Raw genomic sequence first — 19,069 nt, forward strand, 5'->3', positions numbered from 1 at the left:
CAACAAAAATTAATATGAAAATAAGAAGAAAAGAAAATAAAAAAAAATTAAAAAAAACATCTTCATTTCGCAGTATATATTTTCAATGCCAGAGCACAATTTAAGTTTGTTGGCCGCCGATAGCAGTTTTTTTAAAGACATTTTCCTCTACCATGTGTTTGTAGCATAAAATTACAATTAACCTGATTTTAGATTGAAGATTTATTAGACTATTTTCGGACCATAAAATAATTGTTGGCGTCGATAAGGTGTAAAAATCCCACATAAACCTAAGCTGCCAATTTCGACGAAAACTTCTTTTATCCCTTTTCTAAAAGCAAATGTTAAAAAATCCTACAATATGGATTTATCCCACAAGTTGGTATCATTGGTTCAAGTTTTAGTGGTGGTAGTTGCTTCAAATACAAACCCGAGCAATGTGTTTTGGATATTACATTAGTGTGCCTCTTGTGATATAGCCTAGGTGCTAAAAAGGGAGATTTAATTCCAACCAGTCGATCAATGACCGTCATCAGTCATTGGTCATTTTCATACATTAGAAAACCAAAAATAATTTGCGATTGGAACCATAGTGCTAATGAAATGTCATTATAAAAGCCCTCCAAATCTTCGTGGGTTGTAATGTTAGGACCTTTATCGTTATACAAACACCTAAATCAACTTCTTTTCTTAAAAAGAAATCTCTTCTACATGAAATCTTATGTCAACTTTCCATTTTTAATATGAAGTTTCCCTTTTAATGAGCATCCTCCCGGTTTCTCCGCAATTTACCTATTACACTTCTAGGTTCGGTGATTTTTCGATATATATCCGTCCGTCCGTTCGCTAAGTTTTCTTCAAATTAGAGTAGTTTACTGAAGAGTAAAAATCGAAAAACACGATTTTCTCAAAAATGACTCCAACAATTTTTTTAAGTTTCATAAATCAACATTTAATTAAGAACCCTATATTGTGGTATAAGACATTACCCTGGGAAAAATCTGCGAGGGGTAGTTTATTCTTGGGGTTGAGCTTTTTATCGATGCTTTTCTCAAAAACGGCTCAGGCTATTTTATTCGTATTTCATAAATAAGTATTTCACGAATAACCTGGCAATATGGCATAAGTCATTTGACGTGAAGAAATATAGTAGGGACAGTTTGTGAATTGGGGGTGAGTTGTTTATCGACGATTTTCACAAAAATGTCCCAGGCGATTTTGTTGATAATTTATAAATATTTCTTTAACAATCCTATATTGTGGTAAAAATCATTTCCCTGGGACAAATCTACAAGGGGTAGCATATTCGTGTATTTTTCGGCTACTTTTCGTTTTAGAAAACAACTCAAGTGATTTGATAAATAAGTATTTCATTAGTAATCTAATAACATGAAATAACTCATTGTTCCTGAAAAAAAAAAGCAAAGGGTAGTTTACTCAAGGTTTTTCCCGAAAATTTTCTCAAACGACTCAGACTATTTTGTTCAAGTTTCGAAAATAAATGTTTCATTAATTAGCTAAAATATATGGCTAAACTCGCAGGATCGAAAATGATCCACAATATGTAGTTTGCTCTTGGGGTGAGATTTCTAACGATTTTCTCAAAAATGGCTCAGGTGCTTTTGTTAATATTGCAAAAACAATTATTTTGTTAATTGCTCTAATATACAGTATGACATATCTAATGAAAATATCTGAAGGGGTGGTACATTTTTTTGGGAGGAAGGGTGAAGTTTATTCAATTGAGTTTTCCAAGACAAATTATTTTATTCCCATTCCCATTATACAAATTATTTATATTATGTATTTCCCAAATACAAGTTTCAATAGGAAGTGTGGCCTAACAGTTTAGGAAGTTTCAGTTTTTTAAGTTTCATAAATCAACATTTAATTAAGAACCCTATATTGTGGTATAAGACATTACCCTGGGAAAAATCTGCGAGGGGTAGTTTATTCTTGGGGTTGAGCTTTTTATCGATGCTTTTCTCAAAAACGGCTCAGGCTATTTTATTCGTATTTCATAAATAAGTATTTCACGAATAACCTGGCAATATGGCATAAGTCATTTGACGTGAAGAAATATAGTAGGGACAGTTTGTGAATTGGGGGTGAGTTGTTTATCGACGATTTTCACAAAAATGTCCCAGGCGATTTTGTTGATAATTTATAAATATTTCTTTAACAATCCTATATTGTGGTAAAAATCATTTCCCTGGGACAAATCTACAAGGGGTAGCATATTCGTGTATTTTTCGGCTACTTTTCGTTTTAGAAAACAACTCAAGTGATTTGATAAATAAGTATTTCATTAGTAATCTAATAACATGAAATAACTCATTGTTCCTGAAAAAAAAAAGCAAAGGGTAGTTTACTCAAGGTTTTTCCCGAAAATTTTCTCAAACGACTCAGACTATTTTGTTCAAGTTTCGAAAATAAATGTTTCATTAATTAGCTAAAATATATGGCTAAACTCGCAGGATCGAAAATGATCCACAATATGTAGTTTGCTCTTGGGGTGAGATTTCTAACGATTTTCTCAAAAATGGCTCAGGTGCTTTTGTTAATATTGCAAAAACAATTATTTTGTTAATTGCTCTAATATACAGTATGACATATCTAATGAAAATATCTGAAGGGGTGGTACATTTTTTTGGGAGGAAGGGTGAAGTTTATTCAATTGAGTTTTCCAAGACAAATTATTTTATTCCCATTCCCATTATACAAATTATTTATATTATGTATTTCCCAAATACAAGTTTCAATAGGAAGTGTGGCCTAACAGTTTAGGAAATTGGAGCGTCAAAATGTAGTGCGGTGGCCCGTACCTTTTATAAAAATCAAGGCTATAACTTCTTCCTATTCCTTCTTTATCAAAGCAGAATTCTGTCCTTATTAGTTACACAAGACAATAATTCTATCATTTTCATTACCGTTTCTGTTGTTCTCTTAAGGTTTAGTTCATAAGCATTAACCATTATTTTTATAATCATGCATCAAATTAAGCAATCATGTTGTAATTTTCAACTGCGGTCGTGAGATTTATAATCAATAAAATCCTACTGGTGGTTTTGATTGTATCTAAATCAGTGACATAGCCAAGATATAGATTTAGGAATTTCGACTTTATACTGAAAATAAAAAGAGTTATGGAACCTACATTACAGTGTGAGTTACAATCTTCGCCTTACTAAAGTATTTCCAAAGTCCCGACCTGTTTGGTGGTGACGTCGCCGGGAATCTATCTTGAAGCAGCTTTGACAATGAGTATTATATACAATATATACGGTATACTCGTATATCCTTCAAATTAAACAGAAAAACACTGTCAACGTTTAACACTGGACGCCTTACAGTGTGGAGCGGGAACGGCTGGAGCGATTGGAATAAATCCGAGATTTTAGATTGAAAACCTTCTATTTCCAACAACTTTCATTTTTCTGTTGTTGCATCTTAAGTTTCGGTCTTTAGATGCACCCAGTATACTAAACGAGTGATCTGCAACCGGCGTACCGCGGCGCCAGAGTGCCATGACAAGGTGAAAAATGTGATGCAAATTTTCGACATCGTAGGAAATTATTTTTTGAGTTATTATTATTGTTATTAGAGTCTATTATTATTATTCCAGTTACTATGGTTCATACGCTTGTATAGTATTTCGTTCTCTGTCGTATTTTATTCTCTATATATTAATTTCGTCGGTTGTTGGAACAAAAAACGAAGACGTTTATGACTGCTACGCAGTGACGACACTAGAAGGGACCAGGGGAACGGGCGCCTTTAGATCACATCGTCCGCCTTCCGTCCTCGTGACAACCCCCGCTTCCCAGGCAAGCTGTATTATCACAGCAGTTTTTGGGTACACAAAAATATAACTGGGTTTCCAAAAATGTATCTGCTCCCACGGTGCGTGTTTCGCAAAAAGTACAGATAGCTAATTATAAGATATCCGAACTTACCGTTAAGACCAATAGATCACACACAACAGCTGAAACGTTGTTAATGCTACTTGTAAATAGATGATGAAAATAGTCCTAGGCTTAGCTAATAGTGAAATTCCAAACTTTCTCTCTCAACCGACAATCAGTCTCCGAGTTCGTTTTCAGCTAGGTAAGGGCACGAAAGATACAATTTTGTTATTTAACACTCAGTGAAATGCAGTTCGTAGAAGGAGGGACTATAACAGAGGCCAGTTGTTGCATTAATGTCATTCTCCGTTATGTTCGTTTGTTGCGTGGAGCTATCGGTCCAAAGTTTCGTTTTATGAATGTCAATGCTTGTCCGCATCGTACAGCTGCCGTGGCCGCCCTCCTTGAGGAAGAGGATATTCATTAAATCTGATGGCCAGCGTATTCCCTGGAGTTCAACCCATAGAGCATGCTTGAGATGCTCTAGGGAGACGTGTTGCCGAGCGTATACCTCTACCAAGTACTCTTCCAGACTTTCGAAAATCTCTCACGGAAAAGTGACAGACCCTGCAACAAGAACTGCTTGCCAAAATACGATTTTTTATTAAATGGTCTGTATTTGTCCCAAAAAAAAAAAAAAAAAAAAAAAACTAGGAGTGACAATTACCGTCTATGCCCTCCCAAAATGTCGTTCCTGGTGGTGAGGACTTTTGTCTTCTAAATCCGCGATTTTTTTACCAAGCTTAAATTTTAATAAAGTCACATAAAAATTTGGCATTCTTAATAAATGCTATTTATTATTATTTTCGTTTACATGTTATTAATGACCAGAGTAGCCTTAGTCTCCTCTTAAGAATATAGAACAGAGTAGAACGATAAATACTTATAGAATACTGTATAGAATACTGATCGAGAGATATAGAATACTGATACGAAGCTAAATCTACTGATACCTCAGTTGATTAAGTTATGATAAAAAGGCAACTGAAACTTTATCCAAACTGAAATGATCAACAAAACTTTTAAATACATTTTTCTTACGTATTCCTGTGTTTGAAAATAATTGAATCCAATGCTTCATAATGGCCTAACATTTTATGATAAAGGGAAACATTCCTGTAAACACTAAAATGAGGAAACGTGTGAGCGCGTCGTGACACGGGTACTGCTGAAGCTCTAGGCTACTCAATCGAGAAATATGAAAATGTACAAAGTAAAAGAATAGCTCCTCATAAAAGGCAAAACGTTACCGGATGAGCACAGAATAACTTCATATAAGCATGGGCGTCTCTTGAATGTTATAATTGATTGGTACAATAAAAGCATTATAATGCTTGTAGACTTAACTAATGTTTTATAATACTTGTAGACTTAACTAAAGTTATGTTGAAATGGTAAGGCAATTGGATGGATATTTGAATTAAAAGCTAATGAGTTTCAATTTTTAGTCTTCCAAATTATGTTATACATAAATATCGGAAGTTTTACAAAACGGCTATACCCGTCCTTCCATTTGTCGACGGGAATTAGAGCAAAACTGGTGAGATATATCGAGAAGTGGTTTTTGAAAATCGATTCAGAGTCTCAAGAATAGGCACCATCTTATCCTCCGTTAATCCACTATTGAAGTCCTAAGTGGTAAAAGTCAACCTTATGCAGTCTCAACATTGATCGCCTTAAAATTAACAGTAATAATCAAAAATCTTTTCAAGACTTTTCGCAATACTATGATTATTGTCAATGCCAGATGAGCTACCTGGAAACATCTCGTATCATTGGCTACCACTCATGTAACTTCTCCCTTGAAAAGAGCTGCAGAACATGTTGTTTTCGGGAATCAATTCAATTTTTGAAAGATTTTATAATCTTCATCCATATGGTAGTAAAACCGAAAGCATTATAAATTTAATGTTACTTCCGGTTGAAGTATTGATATCCATAGAAAAAACGGTAAGATATGTCGAAAACCAGTTTTTAATCGATTAAGCGTCCCAAGATAGGTTTCTCTTTATTCCGTTAATATGCTGTTCAAACAGAAATGGTAGAAATTAAGTATAACAAAAGCTGTACTAGATATTGACAAATAGTTTCCAGAATTCGATTCAGTTTCTCAAAAAAAACCTGTAATTCTTTACTATAATTCGAAATTGTAATATTTTACTACTGTTTCCGGTTTCATTATTGATCTACACAGAGGGAGGGAGAGAGAGAGCGAAAGTAAGATATAGAGAATGCGATTTTTGGAATCTATTATGCTACTGAAGAATAGATTCAATCGGCTCTGATAAGTCTCGGAAGTGGTAGACGACAACCATATCCGGTTTCAAGATTAATTGCCATAGAATAAAAGCTTCAATATATAACAAGTTTTTTTTTTTTTTTTTTTTTTTTTTTTTTTTTTTTTTTTTTTTTTAAGAATGGATTGAGCGTGTTAAGGAAATATATCTGTCGTCTGTCTGCTAAAACCAGAAATTATTACTATACTTATTTTCACATGAAAACCTACTTGAGCGGTAGCCAATGATACGCGATATTTCTAGGTACTGCGACAGATATTGACAAAAATCATAGTAGTACGAAATTATGTGTGTCTATATACTGTTTCTCATCTGCCCCACAATGATGACAACGTCGCTTCACTGCAATTAAAGGAGCAGGAAACCTTCTCAAAGGTGTTTAACTTGACATTTGAAAAGAGCTATAGTCAACGTGTCAATATCAATCTCCGTACAGGAAGAAAACCGTAAGGTATATCAAGAAGCGGTTTTCTGGAATTGATTCGCCATTCCAAGAATAGCTCCCATTTTCTCCGTTAACGCTTGTCTAAAACCGGAAGTAGTGGAAATAAACATTTTACGGTTTCAGCACTGATTACCATAGAAAGAACACAGTAACAGATAGCGCCAAGCGGTTTTCTAGAATTAATTGAGCATCTCAAGAAAATATACCATCTTCACTCTCTCTCTCTATTAAAGCGGAAATGGTAAAGAAATTACTACTGCTGCTAGTGTCAGTATTGATCTGCATTGATATAAAACTGAAAGTTATGTATGAGAATCGGTTTTCTGTGATCGATTCAAGGTCCCAAGGATCCATTGAGTCTTTGACCAATTTAATTAACAAGTGATCAAAGTAGACAATTTCTGGTTTTAACGTTAATCTCTATACAGCAAAAATGGAAATAGATAGCGAAAATCTGTTTTTTGTATTCGATTCATCGTCCCAAGAATATATTTTTTTTCACTCTTACCTCGACACTAAAGGCGAAACTAGTAAAACCGAATACTACTTCCGGTTTCATTGTTGATCTCCATAGAGCAAATACGATAATACATAGAACTTTTTTGTTGTGTATTCAGCGTCCGAAGAACGTGTAATCTCTAATCTTATTCCTCTATTGCAATCGAAACCTATATGTCTCCTGCAACCAGTTTTAATATTGAATGTTCATAGTTTCAAAGTGCACCGTGTTCACATTGCGACACGAAATACAGTTGTTGTCTCTACTACAGTATTATATAATTCATTATAGCTCTTTGCCATCACAAGTACACCACTTGAAGCGAATTTTCATCGTTGCGATTCTCAGCAATTTTATTGTCCTGATATGCGAATTGTCAGCTTTAATACCATCATAATTTGTAGTATTTACCCCTTTTCCTCTCACATGTACTACCGACTCTCCCACAATACAATTTGTCCAGCAGTGATGTCCTAACCTATCTTTGTCTCCAGTTACGTTAATTTCTTCTCTATTATTCCCTATGGGCTCCGGTGAGTGGGATCCCTAGTTTGATTACGCCAAATAAACTTTGTGGTGGACAAACACCGTGTGCGTGGGTTTTCTGGGGGTTCCTCTGTTTCCCCCCATTTTCTTCATTACACCATTTCATAACCATTACTGTCTCCTTTAGCCTAGCCGGCATAACTGTGGCACGTAAAAGTGAAAGATTTCGTTTCATTCCCAATGGGCTCTTTGGTTTTACGTTTTGCATAGCTACGGTCGCAATTTTTCCAACACAAAAATTTTGGATAATTTTAGTTTCCTTCTTTAGTTCCCTTGTAGCTAAATCACTGTCGTTACAGTCTTTGATGCAGAAAACCTGGATTCGAAAAACATTACTCATATTACTGAATAAACTAAATTAACCAACGCTACTATTACGTATAAGCGCTACCTACAAATATCTTTAGAGCACCACCATATGAAGACAATCAGACGGCAAGGTCATTCTAGAAGAAATACTGTCACTCATGGCGCAAACATAGGTCGAATGCCTGCATGTCGCACGTATGCTTATCGTTTGCATGAGTTTGTATAAGGCTACCGAGTAGTCCCTTCTTAAATTGTCATAAATAAAGAGCCCAGGGGAAAAGGGGATGTCCATTTTTACAATTTTTTCAGGAAACGATTTTTAAAGTTCAAAACATTTTATTTCGGAAACTAGTCGTGGAAACTGCTTCAGATTTGGTTTAAAAGTTCTTTATTATATTGGAAACTAGCTTACAAAATCTTATGTTCAATGTGTATTATTGTAAGTAAAAGAATACAAGAAAACTGACATGAGGTTGGTATATACTGGGAAAAAACGGGTCTATTGCAGGCAAAATAACGGAAAAAAGAGGCAATTGTTTATCAAATTAAAAATAATATTATTAAAAATATGACATCTTTGTTCTCCTTTACTCCGCTAATTACTTATTTTGGAGTTTCGTATAGAAGGCTTAAGCGTATAGGCTGCATAAGACATTCAAAGCATACAGATCCTACCATTTTTCTTCCTAGATAAGCAACTTCCCTTAAGAAAGAGGAAACGATCTTGTAAATCCCACTAATAATTATGATGTTGGTCGTAGCATCCCATTCAAACTGTTCTCAACCGATTTAACCCAGTTCCTTAATGTACAACAAAAATCTTGAAAATGTAATTTTATCCTCTAATCAATATCAAATATGGGAGAGTGAAACAAGGAGAACAAGTGGGGTACGAAGTATCATTTACTTTGTTGACCTGAGAGTCAACGCCTTATAAAAGACTATTTGACATTGCTTACGGAAAGGTGCAGTTGCTTATTGTGTGTTTCAGATGTAAAGCATCACGGTCAGTAGCCAATGTTGTGTGATATTCCGCGCGGTGTTGCCGGATTTCGGACTCCCCTTTCCCTTCTCGCTCTTCCTCTAGTTGAGATTATTACACATACAATGGCAACATTATTCACAATGTAAATATACTATTCCAGCAAATTCAAAGATTTTGGCTTTGTATCCTAGAAGTATATAGTATAGCAACTGAATAACCTACCTATTAACTTATTCCAGTGGAACTACTAAACGTTCGTCTTCAACACTACTTTCACTGTCGTCTATGTCAATTAATATTTCGCCATTGTCTGAATCTGACTCTTGTAAATTTATTATTAGGAGTTCCAAAAAATGTAAACACAAAAAATAATTCTTCAAACTTCACTTCGTAGCACTTTTTTTTAAAAGAAAATTCCGCACTTGTACTCGGTTTCCTCAAAGACATTGTCAACTATAATTTTGGAGAACAAATGAACTACCACGAAAGAAAGCATCCCAGACACTGATGAATTCTGTTTATGCTAGAAGAGAAGTTGCGTTCCTACACACACAACTAGCTCCTTTGCTTTCATGTCTGTTCCTATAATAACATTTGGTTGAGAATTTATACTTGATGTAGATCTCACAACAACAATCCATCTGATTCGTAAGCAACACGATATGGTCGAGTTTGTTTTGGGTTACAATAATTTATGATACCACTCAGACGCCTGGTGCTTTTGCATCCCTGCTAGAGGACTAAAGAAGGAGTACGTAATTGGCCACACATACGTAAGGTATTGAAACGAAGAAAAAAAAATCATACTGCGTTTCTTCTGTCGAATAAGGAAGAATCTTGCATGAAGGCAATTTCAAAACAATATTACGAATGTCCCATACCTTCTGTTCTTTTATATATATATATATATATATATATATATATATATATAATGAGTTGAGTTGATTTTAGTTTAGCTTTCAGCAGCGAGGCTATATGAGACGTGGACCTACTGATTAACGTGTAATCCGAACCACATGAGCTCCCGCCGGGAATCGAATATATATATATATATATGAATCAGATTGCAGAGGCTTGCTATTTAATTCGATCGCTTACTATTCTCAAGGGTGTAGAAACGGGGGAAAAGGGGGCCTTGACTTTCAAAACTATTTCCAGCCCCGAAATGAGGTTCATCTGTTATATGCTTAGTAAACTTATTTAATAGTTAATGCAAATTAGGAACGTTTATAATAAAATACGATTTAAAAAAAGGAAAAAAGAAAACATCATCAATACAGTTTCTGTACCTAATTACAAGGACGTTGATTTCTCTGTAATTTTTTTTTGGGGGGGGGGGGCATTCAGATGCAGAAAGCATATATGATGATTTTAAGACAAATTGCATTCAAATTATGCCTAATATTGCAAATTTACAAATAAAATGAGGGGGCCCTGGCTGCCGTAGTCCCCCCAGGATCGGCGCCCTTGCCTAATTAAAACAACTAACATTAATTATATGCTTTATATTCTCATTTCCCTAACTGGACGCTCACAGTGTGATCTCACTACTATATTATTGCATAATAATATCTGAGTTGATATTTTTTCGAGTTTTTTCTCTTTAGTATTCTAACCTACATAAACACAAAGTCGGATAAACAGACTGCTAGAAACAGCATTTGTTTTCTTATGAATAGCTTATTGATTTATCTCTTACAATCCGGTTTTCAACTTCAGTACTGTCAAGATCCGTCTTTTGTTAAGGTAGCATCGAGAAAACATAATATGTGTATAGTATACATGGTGAGTTAAAATGCTTTCATATTCTGAAAGAGTCATTTGTTCTGTTTTTAATGTGTGAAAAGCTTTCCTCCCCCTGAAAGTAATGTTCCCCTAGAACAACCTGTTGGTTACACCCCTGATTATCCTTTAATAAAAGTTGAGTTCCATTTCCAAATCGAAGAATAATCCACTGGAAATTAGACGGGACTCAACACTCGTTTTACTAATTGTTTTATATGGAAACCTTTCAAAGCGTGTATCATGACAACCAGTTGTCATAAAAAGATGTAGTTTTCACGTATGTGTTCGTAATTCTTTTCTCTGCTTCGTAAAGTGAGCAGTTAATGTGCTAATACAATATTTCTAATAAGCGCGTCTGCTATTGTCAAGATTTGCAGTAGCGCGAGAAGTCAGCGTGCAGAACTGCTTGTCGCGAATTGTCAACACCGCTCAAAGCCAATTGGACGCCGTGTGAAGCCAACTCAAGGCCATGTCGCTTATCATTTGAAATCTGCTGTAAGCAAGTTTGACGACATTAGAATTTTAAAAATCGGGTTCTGGAACAATAGTTATATACTTTAACTCATTTAATAATAATTCATTGGATATACCTGTATTGCACGCATGCCCATGACAGATCAATATCACGGATGCATAATATGATTTTTACAATCCTGGTCTTCTTTTCATTCGATTTTTCTTCTTATTTCATAGTAATGTATATGCGGTTCTTTGCGCATTATTGCAGTGTTATTGAGTTGTTGAGTTGAATTTCAGTTTAGCGTCCCTTTCAGCAGCGAGGCTATATGAGACGTGGACCTACTGATTAACGTGGAATCCAATCCACATGAGCTCCCACCGGGAATCGAACCCGGGTGTCAAGTGCAGTGTTATTGTACTATATTCCAACATTAATACAATTTATGGTATAAGCGTCCAGCTTTCCGACGCGAGTCATTTATGGATTAAAGAATTCTCCCTCCAATAAATATGGTTGTGGTGGGCCATTTGTTAATAGTAGGTGAATCACATAAGAAAACCAAAGTCCATTATAATTCTCCCTAGGTATCACAAAACATGGGTGACTTTTCTCTACTCGAAGCTCATGATTGGCCTAGAGTTGAATGAGCATTCTCCCAAGTACATTGGTTGTAAGAATGATATCCAATCTCGAATTATGAAACTGTAAATTCACTTGCTTTATATGGTGTACGTTTCACTCTGCTGCCTTTGATTACATTATTCCAATCCTCTGGTATTTGATCTCTTGATTTTATGTTCACCAGTCTCATGTTCTTATCACGTTCAAGGTAGGAATGACACGAATTGGGAATGTCACTTGAAAGAAAATGAACCCCTGCCTTTTATGTGCAATGCAATGAAGGCATCTGAATAAAGTATAATCCTTATTTTGACTACTGCAAGAGTAACAGAAATGCTCAAGATTATGGATGTTGGGAGATGATTTGTCTTACTTTTTTTTTTTAGAAAATAGAATGTTGAAGCTACATTTAGCTGTATGATCAGTCAACACTGGAACATAAATACAGTTGAACGTTATCGACAAAAGAGACAGAAAAATAAGAGTAAAATGAATTCCCCTTTCTCCCACCGTAAGTGATGACGATACCTCCTTCCATTTTAAAAGGATTTTTAAACTGCTATAGCAGGCTAACCGTAAACCTTTTCCCCCTTTTCGATATATTGAATGAAACTCTCAGCGTGCTCAACAAGATGGCATGAAAATCGAAATTTCGCCTAAAAGTGGACATCCCGCATTTCTCCCTGGACTCCTCAAACGTTAATTAGACGGTTGCTATATTTTCTTTAGTCGCGTTCTTTCTATAAAATACATTTTTCTTCGTTTCTAAATTTCTCAGCTGCGAACAGTTTAAAAAAATCATGACCTTCGTTGATAGTCGGAATTGGAATACTTGGTTTACAATTTTGGTACAAGTTCTCAACGAAATTATTCGTTCTCCAGTTATTTTTTCTGTAAAGATTTGTAACAGCGTGTTAATATCTTTGCTCTGTCTGCAGGATGCTAGGTGGGTTGAGCTTTTGCATTACCTACCCATACCTCAGGTGCGGAAAAACTTCTTTGTACTCAATGGGTTTCTCGGTGTTCTTCTCTTTCATAACTGAGACAATTGGATCATAAAATACCTGATTCTCAAAAATGACGACATAATCACGGACACTGGCACAACCGTTATGCGTCAGCACAGAATCTACTGAAAACAGGATATTTGAGCCTACAACGACACAGAGCCGTCGACATGTTTCACTGGTGACATTGTGCTAAAGCGTCATGGTCCATTATGAAGGCCATCCATGTCAGGTCATATTCATGTTATGTAACTTGGCAGACTGATTGTCGACGCCGGTTGAGGAAGGTGCTATTTGTTTCTCCATTATTTGCTCCCCAGTCAGACGATAATTCAAAGTGACAATACGCCGTAAGGCTTGGCGAGATCTGTCAACGGCGGTATTGTTCCATCCACTGTTTCATTTCGCGGATGAGGATTTGCCGTCAGTTTTGTAGGTTGTAATCATTTTGGACACTGTCCTTTGCGGCACACCTAACAGGCCTATAAGTTTTGTCGCGCTTGCAGAACTTGACGGAGAAACAGTTTTCCTTCCTTGAAAAAAAATAGAATTCTCATTTTACACTAACACTGCTCAGCTCACTGTCCATTCACGTTCTACTACCCCTCACGTAGTATGGAGTTGGCCGTAACACGCCACTACTATCGTCTCAAATATGTGGTGGCCGCGTAATCTTTGGTGACCCAGATATATGACGTGTTTCCATCTTCAGGTGTGACTGTTAAATAGTTAAGCATTTGTAGATCTGGAAGAACAAATAGTCCATAGAAAATACAATTTTAATTTCGGATACTCTTAGAAATAGTTCCGCTTTCATATTTCCTAGTGGTTACATGGTTAGCATGCGCGCCTTAAGTGCGTGAAACCCGGGTTCGATTTCTGGTGGGACCTCATGTGGTTAGGATCCCGCGTTAAGTTGCATTTCATGCTTTCTAAGGTCTCGGTGCTGTATAGGATGCTAAGCCCTGAATCAACCAACAACTCTTGCGTAAAAATCTGAAGAAACGGATGAATGTGATGCAGATATGTAAAGAAAGAAAGCTGAAGACAAAACCTACCAAAGATGGACTAAGGTTGGGTGTTCGAAATCAAAAAGTTTCAAGTACGTTAAGTGAAAGATGTTTTTGTGTATTGAGAAAATAGAAACTGTCCTGATGATTTGCATGTAAAGTAAAACAGATATGAAATACAGAAGAAAGAAGGGACATAATAATAATAAATATTACAATTTCAACACCAGACTCGGCTCCGGAAGTCATGTCCGTAAAACTTAAAAGTTTTGTCGCATCAGACTGAGAGAAGAAATGTCACTTCCTGTTCCTATTTTTGTTATCAACAGTCAGAACACGAAAAAGTATTACATCTGTTTGTTTTACGCAATATCACTTTACTTTTACAGTCGTAATTTATCTTACAAGCCGCCTTTATCATATTTTGCTGGTATTTTGGTAGTTGAACAACTCTAATATACATAGTGCATTAGATAACAAATACGAGGGCTGTCTAAAAAGTATCCGACCTTTGGCCAGAAAAATAGTTGCGAATACGTGACAGATTTGGGACCCTAATCCCCTTCAAAGTAGGCCCCTTGTGCTTCCACACACTTAGCCCACCGATCCTTCCACTGCTGGAAACACCGCTGGAAGTCTTCTTTTGGAATGTTGTTCAGCTCCGTCGTCGTGTTCCGCATTATGTCTTCTCTACTCTCAAAACGGGATCCATTCAGAGGCGTCTTCAATTTTGGAAACAACCAGAAGTCACAAGGAGCCAGGTCTGGAGAGTAGGGAGGTTGGCGAACGGTTGTAATTCCATGTTTGGCTAAGAACGTGTGGATCAATTGGGATGAATGTGCTGGGGCGTTGTCATGATGGACGTGCCAGTTCTTCGCTGTCCACATGTCTGGTCTTTTGCGCCGGACTGCGTCACGGAGTCGCCTGAGAACATCTTGATAGTACTCCTTTGTCGCTGTTTGTCCTTCCGGTGCGTACTCAGATGCACAATTCCACGGGCATCGAAGAAAACAGTCAGCAACACCTTGATTTTGCTTCGCACCTGCCGCGCTTTCTTCGGCTTTGGAGAATCGGGATGCTTCCATTGAGACGATTGTTGTTTTGTTTCTGGGTCGTACCCGTACACCCATGACTCATCTCCAGTTATCACGGTATTCAGATACCCAGGATCAGTGTTGGTGGTGTCCAGAAGGTCCTGTGCAACGTCAAAACGGGTGTCTTTTTGTTCGTGAGACAACAACTTGGGTACAAATTTAGCAGCCACTCGTTTCATGTTCAAATCGTCACGCAAAATTGCATGTGCAGAATCTTTACTCACTCCAACATCTTCTGCAATCTCCCGCACTGTCAAACGGCGATCTGCCATCACCAAATTTCGCACCCGCTCAACAAGAGCTGCATTCCGAGCAGTTTGGGACCTGCCGCTACGCTGCTAACTCTCGACTGATGTGCGGCCATCTTTGAATCGGTTGAACCATTGTTTAATTTGTGTTACACCCATCGCATCTTCTCCAAACACCTGCTGAATCTTACGAATTGTTTGGCTTTGAGAATCACCCAGCCTTTGACAGAATTTGATGCAGTATCTTTGCTCAATTCGTTCAGTCATCTTGCGAGAAACTCTAAATCCGACGAACACTTCCAACAGCACCTCACTTCGCGACCACTAGCTCACGACTGGCACACGCGAACGCGGTGAAAAAATTCAAGCATGCGCATTAAGGTTCCTCCTTCCACCGTGCACGGTGGCGCCGCCTGAGAATCACTACTTTGCGTGGAAAAAATTAAGGTCGGATACTTTTTAGACAGGCCTCGTATACTGAAATTCACAGGTTTTCTTTATTTTTTCGATTAGGCAGGTTCGGGTTATTAAAATAAATATACCTAGGTAGTGTCTTCTTACAAAACGTCATTTCTATGTTTTATAATACCCCAATTTAAAAATATACAAATTTGCTTTTCCTACGATACAAATACACAAATACATAAATTTGTATGATGCAGATAATTACCTGGGATTGAAGAGGTTAAATAGAAAATATTGAAATATTGTGGAACATGGACATATTAAAGCATTAAAAGTATCGAAGAATCGTAATATCGTAATACTGAAAAATACCGAAATATTAAAAATATTGAAATATTAAAAACACCGATCTTATAAGTTTTCGATACTTAAAAATATCTACCAATCGATACATCGTAATATCGCACAGCTGTACGTGAGACCTGTCACCGAGGATTTCCTTTTAACCACTGTTCCTCTTCGAGGATGTGGTTTCCCCGCAAATTTTGTAGAATTTCATCACTTTGACCGTCACCTAAATGTTGTTACTCGCGAAACACTCAGCATTCTTACCACTTTCACCACGCTAACACCATATATTCGAGCTTTAATAATTTGGCCTCTTTGGAAATTAGTTAATGTATTTTACTTAAGGACCGCTTGCTCGATACAGACACACTACTATTCTACTAAGACTCACAGAATACGTAGTTAGCCCTATCACTCCCACCAACAATCAAGTGCTGCGGTCGCTGCCTATCGTTTGCCAACCCAGACATCTTACGTGTTTCCTACTCCATATGTTTGAATTAATTTAATAAATCTGTATGCGACATATCTGTAAACTACGGATGTGTTTTTTTATTTGTTAAAGGTTAAAATAAATATTCAGTTTATTATTATTTTTAAACTAATGAGTTCTGTTTGACAAAAGAAGGAAATAAAATAGTGTGAAAGTTGGAACATATAGTATGTAGGTATGTATGAATCTGTGCTCTGCAAATGTGCTTGTAAGTCTTCAATCCTAGACCATTCTAGTGTACATCTTAGGATACATTTGTTTTTGCTCTTGTTCAAATAAATTAACTTTCGCTTCAGACACTGGTCTCAGACCTTCTTACATGGAGCAACAGAAAATCGAACTACGTGTGTAGATAGAAACAATAATTGTGTCCCGATAAGATCACGCTCTGTGTATATGTTTTACGCTAGCCTGTCTTCCATTCATTTACCACAATCTTTGTTTCTGTTCCCATCGTTTCTGGCAGTACGAGTTGTAAATATATGCATATACGTTTCTCCAATTGTGATCAATGCCTCCCCCTGATTTCAACCCACCTTCTGCTCTTTAACTATGTCATGTGACAGGCAGGCTACTGTGAGTAGACGCGACTGCGCAAACGAAATTTTCAAGGTTGCGTCGGTACCAACAAGCACTGTGTAAATTTGCTTGTGTGTTTATTCCCCCGCACGACTCACCTCCTCTTTCCGCTCCCCTTACGTTTCTCCATCCCGTAAGCAGGGCAGTGCCAATAAATGCGGTATGCGTCATATTTACACACCATTTCTTAGTTAAAGTGTGAGACCACCAGGAGGCAGCTAATTCGGCAGAGCATACACACGGTATACACAGATTTTCACATTTTTCTATAATTATTGGGACCTTCCCGAAATTCGGCCAGGAGGCCCAGGGGGTCGCCACGAAGCTCCTGTAGGCTTAAAAATTGTTGGCACCGGAAAATGTCCCAACAATTTTTCCGGTCCCAACTGGTAAGGTGTTAAACCATATGCAGGTGCCAACAAGGATAGGAATGCGGGAACACACACACACACACACACACACACACACACACACACACACACACACACACACACACACACACACACACACACACACACACACTCATTTTTGCTGAGTGTTTACCTATTATTTAATTAATTTTGATATCTCAAATGAGAAATGAACCAATTGTCTGACAAATTTCTGTCTTCTCCACAGTCTCTCTATCGCCTTCATTTCTCAGAACTTTAAAATGTCGAAGCTGTAACTGTAAATAGACTACGCCAGATTTACACCGGGAATCCAAGAATTATTTGAACCCTGAGAAAGTGACAATTCCATGATCACCACACGGTTTCCCCAGACTAAACCCCTTTCTTCGCGTAGCAGAACTGTAAAACTCCTAATAATAATAATTTTAAAATGTTTACAAGCGTTTATAAAGTTTATATTTCACACAACAAAAGATTCAACAATAGTACATGATACGTTTGGCAACGTTACTTGCGAAAGATTTTTTTTTTTTTTTTAATTTGCCCTTGTTCTTACTTGCACTCGCACTTCTTCAGCAAATTCATCATATCACATAGAATCCATCATTGTGGTATAGAAGTATCAAAACAAACATTTCTTCTAGAATTAAAAATATATATACAAACACCTAGATATTATTAGGAGCAAAAATTTTCTCTACCTGCTATCAAACATTGCCAAGACAAAGTTAAGAAAATGGGTTTAGTAGGAACAGAGTGGATGGAATTTAATTATACAGATTATAACTAGATACACAAATACAGTGCGTTTCAAAAATTATTTTAACGGTAAAGAAATAGTTCCATGAGCGTTAACACTCCATTGACAATTAAAATTGTATCAAAATACTTTCGACGACTTCTTGAGTTTTGTTTCGCACGCTCGTAGTTCAAAATTCTTCCGCTAGGCGGCAGAGAGACGAATTGCACGATGACTGCTTGAGGTGCGGATAAAGTATTTTGCATCCTACAATTTCATGTTAGTTGGCCTGCTGTTAGTATTAAACGTGAGTTTCGTATAAAATTTCGTGAAGAACCAGCACCAAAGAATTCCATTCACAAGTGGTATCAATAATTCAAGACAAAAGGATGCATTTGCAAGGACAACTCGTCTAGTAAGCCTTCCACGTCTCAGACAGATGTCAAAAGACACCACATGAGCAGACGTCGGGACCCCATACGATATTTCTGCGTGAACATCTCTCAAAGTCACTGCATATAAATCACTTCTACCCGAAGATGTTTATGAACTTAAAAGCGCATTACTGCTGTAGTATAGTGTAAATTGTTGATGAAAACATGCTGAAGCGGATGTGGAAAGAATTGGAAATTGAAATTTTTTAGTTTTACGTCCCACGATTATGCCGGTTACGCTCAAGGAGACGGTGATTATGAGAAATGAATGAAATGGTGGAATGAAGAAAGTGGGAGGAAACGGGAGAACCCCGAGGAAATCCACGCACACGCTGTTTGTCCACCACAAAGTTTACTTCGCGGGAGCAGGGTTTGAACGGAAGGAATTGGATTACCAAACTGATGTATACATGGTACAAAGACGGCTCACTTTACCATTTTTAAGTTACTGTATTATAATTTTTACCTCTAAAACTCTGACAGTTATAG

General features: G+C 36.9%; 1 protein-coding gene and 1 long non-coding RNA gene across 5 annotated transcripts in view; one reads left to right on the forward strand and one right to left on the reverse strand.

Annotated features, from left to right (window-relative positions):
- LOC145663919 (uncharacterized) overlaps nt 1-19,069 on the forward strand; it is a 162,706-nt gene that overhangs the window by 116,655 nt on the left and 26,982 nt on the right. The gene's annotated exons all lie outside the window — the stretch shown is intronic.
- Yif1 (Yip1d-interacting factor 1) overlaps nt 1-19,069 on the reverse strand; it is a 118,401-nt gene that overhangs the window by 23,403 nt on the left and 75,929 nt on the right. The window lies entirely within an intron of this gene.

This window comes from Thermobia domestica, chromosome 11 (assembly GCF_964235325.1).
Source record: "Thermobia domestica chromosome 11, izTheDome1.hap1.1, whole genome shotgun sequence".
Taxonomy (NCBI): domain Eukaryota; kingdom Metazoa; phylum Arthropoda; class Insecta; order Zygentoma; family Lepismatidae; genus Thermobia; species Thermobia domestica.